The sequence below is a fragment of the Pinus tabuliformis genome, chromosome 4_2 (genome assembly GCF_031772625.1).
Source record: "Pinus tabuliformis cultivar Carrire ecotype Pingquan chromosome 4_2, CPIR1, whole genome shotgun sequence".
Classification (NCBI taxonomy): domain Eukaryota; kingdom Viridiplantae; phylum Streptophyta; class Pinopsida; order Pinales; family Pinaceae; genus Pinus; species Pinus tabuliformis.
In genome coordinates this window covers 649,698,474-649,707,534 of record NC_142304.1, presented here as the reverse complement: position 1 = coordinate 649,707,534, position 9,061 = coordinate 649,698,474, and positions in this window count along the sequence as shown.

Below are 9,061 nucleotides of genomic sequence, written 5' to 3'. Positions count from 1 at the left end.
AACCGGATCTATACCTTTCATTTCTACGTATGCTCTTTGCCCCGTGACTCTGTGCGATCTGGGCAAATCAGAAACAAAAAGGAAGGATTTTTCTCATTCGTATGCTCTTTTCCCTGCACCTTAGTGTGATCTCGGAAAATCAGAAACATTGAGAAAAATATTTAGTTTTTCGGCTAAAGCTAACTTTGAGATTTTTTTTTTAAATTTCTAGTTTTTTGGCTAAAGCTAACTTCGAGCCGCAAGGTTCGTTTTTCTTTGCATATTCGTGTTGGGTTTTGTGTTTTGTGTTTTGTAGGGAAAAAGAGCTTTCTCAAGGCAAGCATGCAAACCAAGGCCCCCCCCCCCCTCTCTCTCTCTCTCTCTCTCTCTCTCTCTCAAATTTTTTGTATAGATCAATTGGTTCAAAGCTATTTTAAGAGAGTAGAGGTCTTGGGTTCAAGTCTCCATATTGTGGGGGCGGATTTTTTCATTCCCGCACATTCGCGCACTTTGCCGACAACGTCAACAATTTTTTTTCAAAAAGCCATAACTTCTTCATCCGGAAGCCTTTTTCAGAGCCGGTTTTTTTAAAACCGCCTATTTTTTCGAGATCTATCCATTGGAACACTTACTTTCAACATCTTCAGTTTCAGTTTTTTTTTTAAAATGGAAAGTCCATGCCAAATCATTCTTGACAGCACTAACTACTTCCAATGGGTAGCCTACATGGAAGATTTACTTAGAAGTAAAGGTCTCTTCAGAATAGCCACAGACCAAGAGAAGAAACCAAAAGATGAAGAAAAGGCTGCAAAATGGGAAAATAGACAAGATCAAGCACGTGGTTTGATAGGGATGTCTATTTCTCCTGATCTTAGATTCCACATTGCAGAACTTGAGACTCCTCATGAAGCATTAGAAAAACTCACTAAAGTTTTTGGGATTAAAAATGAAATTAGAGCCCATCAACTTGAAAATGAGTTGCTTACTTTGGATCCTAATAATTTTTCTTGCATTGAAGATTTCTTGTCCAAATTCAAGACCCTTAGATATCTCTTGGAAGGTGTTAAAGTTAAGAAAGAAGATGGTAACCTTATTTATTCCATCCTTACTAAGTTGGGACCAGCCTACTCTGTATTTGTTTCCACTTTCCATTCTACAAGGGAAGCTTTCATTTGTCAAGGAAAAGACTACAAGGCCCCTTCCTTTGACTCCTTTTGTGATTCCTTAATAAGAGAACAAGAAAAACTCTTACACCTTGGTCTTCTTAATCTTGGAAACTCTTCCACGAAAGAGTTAGCCGCCCAGCAGCAACCAAATTCAAAGAATCCTAAGAAGTCATATCCTCAAAAGAATGGTCCTAAACCAACTCAGCCTCAAAATGAAAGATCATTTCAGCAAAATGATAAGACCAATAAAAACAAATGGAAGAAGACTGATAGACATTGTAACTTTTCTAATCGAGATGGCCACTTAGAATCTAAATGCTTTAAGAAGATGGAAGCCTTGGAAGCCGCAATGAAGAAACATAACATCCATGTGGAGCCTACTTCAACTTCAACTTCCGGAATGACACTTTCTGCATGTCGTTGTCAATCATCTCAATCTGGTTATGCATTAAATGTATCTTCTTCTTCTTCTCATTCTCATGAGTGGCTCATTGATTCTGGAGCCTCTTATCACATGGCCAAAAACCAAGCCATGTTTTCTTCTTTAAATGATTGTAACACCAAAAATATATATGTTGGTGATGATAGATCTCTTAATGTTGTAGGGACTGGAACTGTTCATCTAGACAATGGTCAGTTTAATGATGTATTATGTGTTCCAACCTTATCCTGCAACCTTCTATCTATCTATCAGATAACTCATTCAGGTGAAGGTAAAATTGTTGAATTTTCACCTCATGATGTTGTAATCAAGGATCTAAAAGATCCTAAACAGATTCTAGCTACTGGTCTTGCTGATGATTCCACAAGGTTGTATAAGTTTCACAACTTTGGGTCATCAAATCTTCCCTCAGTATTTGTTGCTCATAATGATGAAGTGAGCAAACTTTGGCATGAGCGATTTGGTCACTTAAACTATCGCTCCCTTCAGCATCTATGTAAAGAAAATATGGTGACAGGTCTCCCTATGGTATCTTGCAGAGATGGTGTTTGTTCCGGATGTGTACTCGGAAAACATCATCGGGACAGTTTTGACAAATGTGCCTCTTGGCACGCCTCAGCCCCTTTACAGCTTGTGCACAGTGATTTATGTGGTCCTCTTCCTGTTGCTTCATTCTCTGGCTGCAAGTACTTCTTAACTTTCATTGATGATTTCTCCAGACGCACTTGGGTATACTTCTTAAAAATCAAGAGCGAAGTATTTAACACTTTTTTGGCCTTCAAAGCCTTTGTTGAAAAACAATCTGGACATCAAATTCTTAAGCTAAGAACTGATAATGGTGGAGAATATGTTAAAAACACATTCATCAACTTTTGCACCGAAAATGGAATTCAAATGCAACATACTGTTCCATACACTCCACAACAAAATGGTGTAGCTGAAAGGAAAAATCGCACCTTAAAGGAAATGGCTAATTGTATGCTGCAATCTAAAGGACTCAGTCTTAGTTTTTGGGCCGAAGCAATTATTGTGCAAATTATATAATCAATCGCACTCCTACTAAGGTTCTAGAGAATATCACTCCAGAAGAAGCTTGGAGTTCCATTAAACCAAATGTAAGTCACTTTCGTGTGTTTGGAAGTGAAGCATGGGCCCATATTCCAGATGAAAAGCATAAAGATTTAGAACCTAAGAGTGAGAAATGTACTTTTGTTGGATATTCTGAAGATGTAAAAGGTTATAGACTTATTCCATTTAAGTCCAAAAATGTTATCATTAGAAGAGATGTAAAATTTGATGAAAATAAATCGGCCTGCGAGCCTAGTCCGGCGGATATGCCACCTCTTCCTATCTCTTCTACTTTTGAAAACATTTCTTCTTCAGATGATGAAAGCGAGGATGATAATCCTCCCCCACCTTCTCAGGATCCTCAACTTCCAAGATGGGTCTGTGCTACTCGGGATGCAGCAGGTGATCTTGCCGGTGATCCTACAGATCAATGACGTACACGTTCTCAGTTTGAAAGAGCCTCTTCTTTACTGGCTCAAGCTCCAGTAAATCATGATCCTGACATTTTTGCAGAAGCTTCAGGCCATCCACATTGGAAAGCAGCTATGAATGAAGAATATCATTCATTGATGACAAATGATACATGGGATCTTGTTCCTCTACCAAAGGGACGCAAACTTGTTAGATGTAAATGGGTTTACAGAACCAAGTATGGACCAGATGGGAAAGTTGATAAACATAAAGCTCGTCTCGTTGCTAAGGGATTTTCACAGGTTGAAGGCATTGACTACACTGAAACCTTCTCCCCTGTTGCCAAAATGAACTCTATCCGCCTTGTTATTTCCCTTGCTGCCTCTTTAAAATGGGAAGTCCATCAGATGGATGTTAAATCTGCCTTCTTGCATGGGGACTTGCAGGAAGAAATCTATATGGAACAACCCATTGGCTTCATACAAACAGACTCCAGCCTTGTTTGTCGACTTAAGAAATCCCTTTATGGCCTCAAGCAAGCTCCTCGGGCTTGGTATGCCAAAATGGATAGCTTTCTTTTAGAATATGGCTTTTCTAGGTGTCATTCTGACAATACTGTCTACACCAAGAAAGTGGGCAACTCTCTTATCATCCTTGTTCTTTATGTTGATGATCTTATTCTTACTGGTAGCGATCCCAACCTTATAAACCATTTGAAGTCCAGCCTTAAAAAGAAATTTGAAATGACAGACTTAGGACACTTACACTATTTTCTCGGTCTTCAAGTCTTGCAATCCAAGGAGGGTATTTTCCTTTCCCAGTCCAATTATGCTTGTGATATTCTTCGTCATTTTCACATGGAAGAATGTAAGCCAGCCCCTTCTCCCTTTCAGTCTGGAGTCAAACTTTCAGTCTCTTGTACTTCTCTTGAAGTTGATGCTACCTTATACCGTCAACTTGTAGGAAAACTCTTGTATTTAACCCATACTCGTCCTGACCTTTCCTTTGTTGTTGGCCTTGTTGCTCGTTTTATGCAAAACCCCCATGAAAGTCATTGGAAAGCAGCTAAAAGAATACTTCATTATGTTCGAGGTACAGTACAGTTTGGGATTCACTACAGTGCCAAAGCAGCTCCTCTATTAGTCGGTTTCACTGATTCTGATTGGGCTGGTGACCCTGATGATCGAAAGTCTACTGCCGGTTATGTCTTCACTCTTGGTTCAGGACCTATTACATGGGCTTGTAAGAAACAGGCTGCCATTTCTCTTTCATTAGCAGAAGCAGAGTATCGTGGTGCCGTGGAAGCTAGTAAGGAAGCCTTGTGGCTTCGTCAGATCCTATCAGAGTTTGGCTTTGAGCAGCAGCATCCAACCACACTTTGGTGTGATAATCAAAGTGCCATTCAGCTATGCAAAGATCCAGTCCAGCATCAGCGCAGCAAACACATTGAATTACACATGCACTTCATCAGAAAGCTCATTCATGACCATGTTCTTGAAGTGCAATATTGTTCAACAGATGATCAGGTTGCAGACATCTTCACAAAGGCTCTCACAGAGGCGAAGTTCACTAAACTTCGATATATGCTTGGAGTTCAGGAAGTTGTCACTAAGGGGGGATAGGCTCTAGTGCCTCCTTCCTTCTCCTATTGTGTCATATTTGTAAATCCTTCAATCCTATCCCAAGTTGTTCTTAAGGGGGGATGTTAGGATATTCCGACACATAGGAACTAGTTAAGTACAACTTGGTCTAGTTTAGAGTTAGGTAAAGTGTGTTTCTTTACCGTTGTACATATTGTAACTTACAATCCGACGGTCACGATATGTAGTGATCTGACGGTTCATTCTCTCCTCGGTATTACCGACACTTGATCCGTGGCTTGACACCCGATTGGTCCATGAGTTCTATTTAAAGCGCATGGAGGGTCATTGTTCGGGTAATCCGTGCATGAGAGAAGCTTATGTAAATTTTCATTCTTTGATTAATAAATTGCCTGTAGTACCCACGTTGGGACAGGCCATGGACTGTTTCCCTCTTTGAGGGTTTTAACCACGTCAAAAATACTGGTGTATTGATCTGTGATCTGGTTGTGAGTGGTGTCCTTTTGGTATTCTTTCTGAGGAACTTACCCTGTAAATTCCTACACAATCCTCATAGTTGAAAAGGCTCCTCAACAACAATGGCTTGTAATGTGGCGGTTGACTTCTTATCTTAACTAACACATATTTAACATGCAAAACACTTATGGGCATAGGCATGTGCATCATTGAATAATGTGGGCCAATAATAACCATCCCACTTGATTTTGTGAGTAGTGGTGTCACATGCATAGTGTCCACTAGTTGGTCGATCATGAAGATATTTAAACACCCTTTCTAAATCTTGTGTTTCCAGGAATCTGAGTAGAACACCATGCACAAGGTTATAAGAAAAATCTTTAAGTCAAATAGACATGTTATGTTTGAATGATACAGAAAGGTGCCATGATCTAGATAATGGCATATGTCAGTGTACCAAGGCATGGCTTCGTCTACAGGGGTAACGTTTTCAACATTGTACATTTCGGTTTCTTGTTCCCATCTAGAAGAATCCTCTTCTAACAAATTTACTTCTTAGTGAGCACCAGTATTACAACAATAATGTTGCAACTCCTGGGCTGCCTACTTTACTCTTATCAACCCGGTAGTTTGTAACAAACTTGGAAGCATCGGTGTTGTATGCACAAGTACTAGTTCTTACTGCAGGTTGTCACTTGATCAGCTGGCGCAAGATCACTAGGAGCTCAGGCCAACTTCTATGGATTCTAGAAGAAGCTCTATATGTGATGAAGGGAGAGAAAGATTACTCTACAGATGCTACTCTAATTGCAGAAAGGAGAAAGGCTGAAATGTAAAGCAAACCTAGTAAATCCTAATTAACCAACTAATTCTACTTTTGCAGAAAGCACTATGAAAACCAAGAAAGGAATGCCACTACCTACTCAAAGAAGTAAAAAACATCTAACTGTGCTATTTTTGGAAGTAAATAAGCAAAGAATATATTTTTGGATTTTTATGTATTTTTATGTGAAATTGACATGCATGTAATTTATTGTGTGTGAGTCTGGCAGTGAATAGGTGGCGTTGGAGGGCGGTTTTGGTAATTGAGAGGATGTAGGATGGTGTGGATAGGTCCTATGAGGTCTCAGGTTGCCTTCTGGAGGCTTTTTCCACACTTGGACTTCAAAAGAAATCCTACAAGAAAATCTACAGGAGGACACAAGAAATCTATAAGAGGAAAAACAATGTTCTACAAGAGGAGGCCGAGAGCAGTTTTCATTGTTTTGAGGGTGTGAGAGTGGGTGAAAAAGGTGGATGAAGGTTGGAATGAGGTTTTAGGGTGCCTACGGTCTACCACGAACCAGTAGGAGAGAGAAAGATGATTGGATTTTCTCAAGGAGAGAGGAAGAAGTCCTAGGAAAAATGCAGGAAACTAAGGCATAATTGAGGTGAGGTTTGGGAGACTAATAAGGCATGGATTAGATGGAGGGTGTGGTTGCTGATAAGTTGCCCTACTATTGGAAGAGATTTTCTACATAGAAACTGACAGTAAACCAAGGAAATCAAGAAACAAGTGAAATGAATGCATTGAGGAAAAACAGAGTTTTGCATAAAAAGTGTCTAAACTATGATCTATGAAAGGAAATGTTGAGAAATGCTGTAGGAAAGGAAAGCATGAAAGAAGACTATTGTAAATTAGGAAGTAAGCATGATGAATAATATCTAAAGCGAAGAAAAACTGGACTATTAACCTTGTAAAAAGCTGCAAACACTAGAAGTCCTATGAAGGAGGAAAAGCTGTGTTTTTGGGGCAGCAAGAGGGTCTTTGCCTCAAATCATGGTCCCAAAGGGAGGAAGAGAGGCCAAGGCACTGTTGCTAGCCTTTTGAATCTTTTTTTATCACTGTTTAACATGCTACAGAAAGCACAAATGGAAGCAAACTACTAAATCATTCAAAGCAACCTATTCTTAACCATGAAAGAAATACATCTAACAACAAAGTAATCTACAAATTGAAACAAAGCATACAGATACAAGTAAAGAGGAGCTTGGTTGCTTGAATTGGGCCCTAACCTAAGAGATTTAGCCCTTTGAGGTAACTCAGTGCTAGCTCAAAAAGGATTCCATCTTTATTTCCAAAACAATAGTAAGATTACATGAAGTTGTCACAAAATAATAAGCTCGAAGTTGAGCAGACTTTACATAAGCAAAAATCCAAAAAAAATCCAACCATAGTGAGGCCTCAAGCCTCTATGCTTATACAAATGAAGCTACCAATAACTTCCTTAAAATCAGGGAGGCTTGGCTCCCAAAACTCGAGATAATCATCAGTCATCCTCCACTTGCTCAGCTACCTTCCAGTCCATGATTCGCCTGCTTGTACTCCGAGCTGAATGAAGGGGAATTCGAAGTGAGGAGTAATAAATGAGGGGTATTCCCTCCTATAAGTCCTCTCCTTTGTCCAATTCGAGTTATTGCTTCCATTTGTCCACTGGATCCTTGACTTTGACTTCGAAAATCATCAATAATATGCATTAAATACACATTACACCACATGGCACAATAACTAACTCAAATCACTCTATAAGCATAAATATAATCAGAAAATCATGTAATAAGCTAAGAGAATGGTTGATTTGACTAGGTTAGGAGGTAAAATGAGCCCATATACTTACCCATTTATGAGGCTCATCATCACCCCCCTACTGAAGGTGTTGCTCATCCTCTGAGCAACTTAGTCCATCTTCTCATCTTTTATGGCCTTGGTGGCCTCCCTAGCATCCCAAGCTTCTGATGTGGTCTGCTCTTCCTTGTCATAGAATCCTACCTTCCTGTATATCTCTTCCCACTGCTCCTCCTCTTGTTCTTGTCTCCTGCCTTCCAGCATGCCTGAAAGCAGTGGGGGACTCAATTTGAGGCCAATCCACTTGACCTTTAGCCTCTGCATGGAGCGCTTGTATATTGGCACTCTTCTTAATGCCTCCTTCATCCTCATGGGGGAATGATATTCCCTAATCTGCAGACTGTGTGGTAAGGTGTTCCATCTCCTCATGCATGTATGCACACAATCATCCCCAAGTAGCCTTTACATATCCTCAAAGTGTGCAATGGCTTGTGCCTAATCACTTATATATCTAGGGGCAATCTGAGGATTATTGGCAAGCAGGTTGTGTGTGCTGATGAGTGCCATGGGATCTGATGGCTCAAATCTTATCATTAATGGCTCATTCTGCTCTTTTATCATCAATCTTCTTATTTCTGATGCCCTCAACTCTTCATGGTTCATCCATGAGGCCATGACCATTAGTTGCAGGTCCCCTAGCCTGGCATTTGGGTCCCACACATTCATGTCTGTGAGGGCCATGTTATGTAGGTATAATTATGCCATCTTTACCTTATCCTCTGATGTGCTTTGGTCATAGATCCATAAACTGTATGTAATCTTGGAAAGGCATTATGCCTCTTTGTGCCAAAGTCTTTATCTGGAATTGTAACCATTGTTTCTTGAGATAGAGGCCATAGGATTTTTCTATTCTTCTACATTGCAATGCATCCATGGATAAGCTGACCATGCATGCTAGCTGGGTCTCTTTCTCTTGTAGTTTCCTCCTTAGCAATTCATTTTCAGTTTCAAGGTGGCTTCTTGTAATTGCTTCCCTGTCTCTGATATCATTCAAATATTTGCCCATTTATCTATATTTGATTTCCATATGGCCCACATCCTCAACTCCTTTGGATTTGGCTATTTTCATCCACCTATGTGTTCTTATTCTCTCTTTCTCTAATTCAAAGAATAGTGGAATTGCAAATTTTTGTGGGATTATCCTTCCTCCCTCAAGTAGATTGTAAGAGGAAGCCAGACTAGGCTGGGGATTAGGTTCTTGTATCTCTAGTTCTTCCTCCTTTACCTGTGGTTATCCTTCTATCCTTTTCTCAAGTTGTTGGGACTCCTCTAG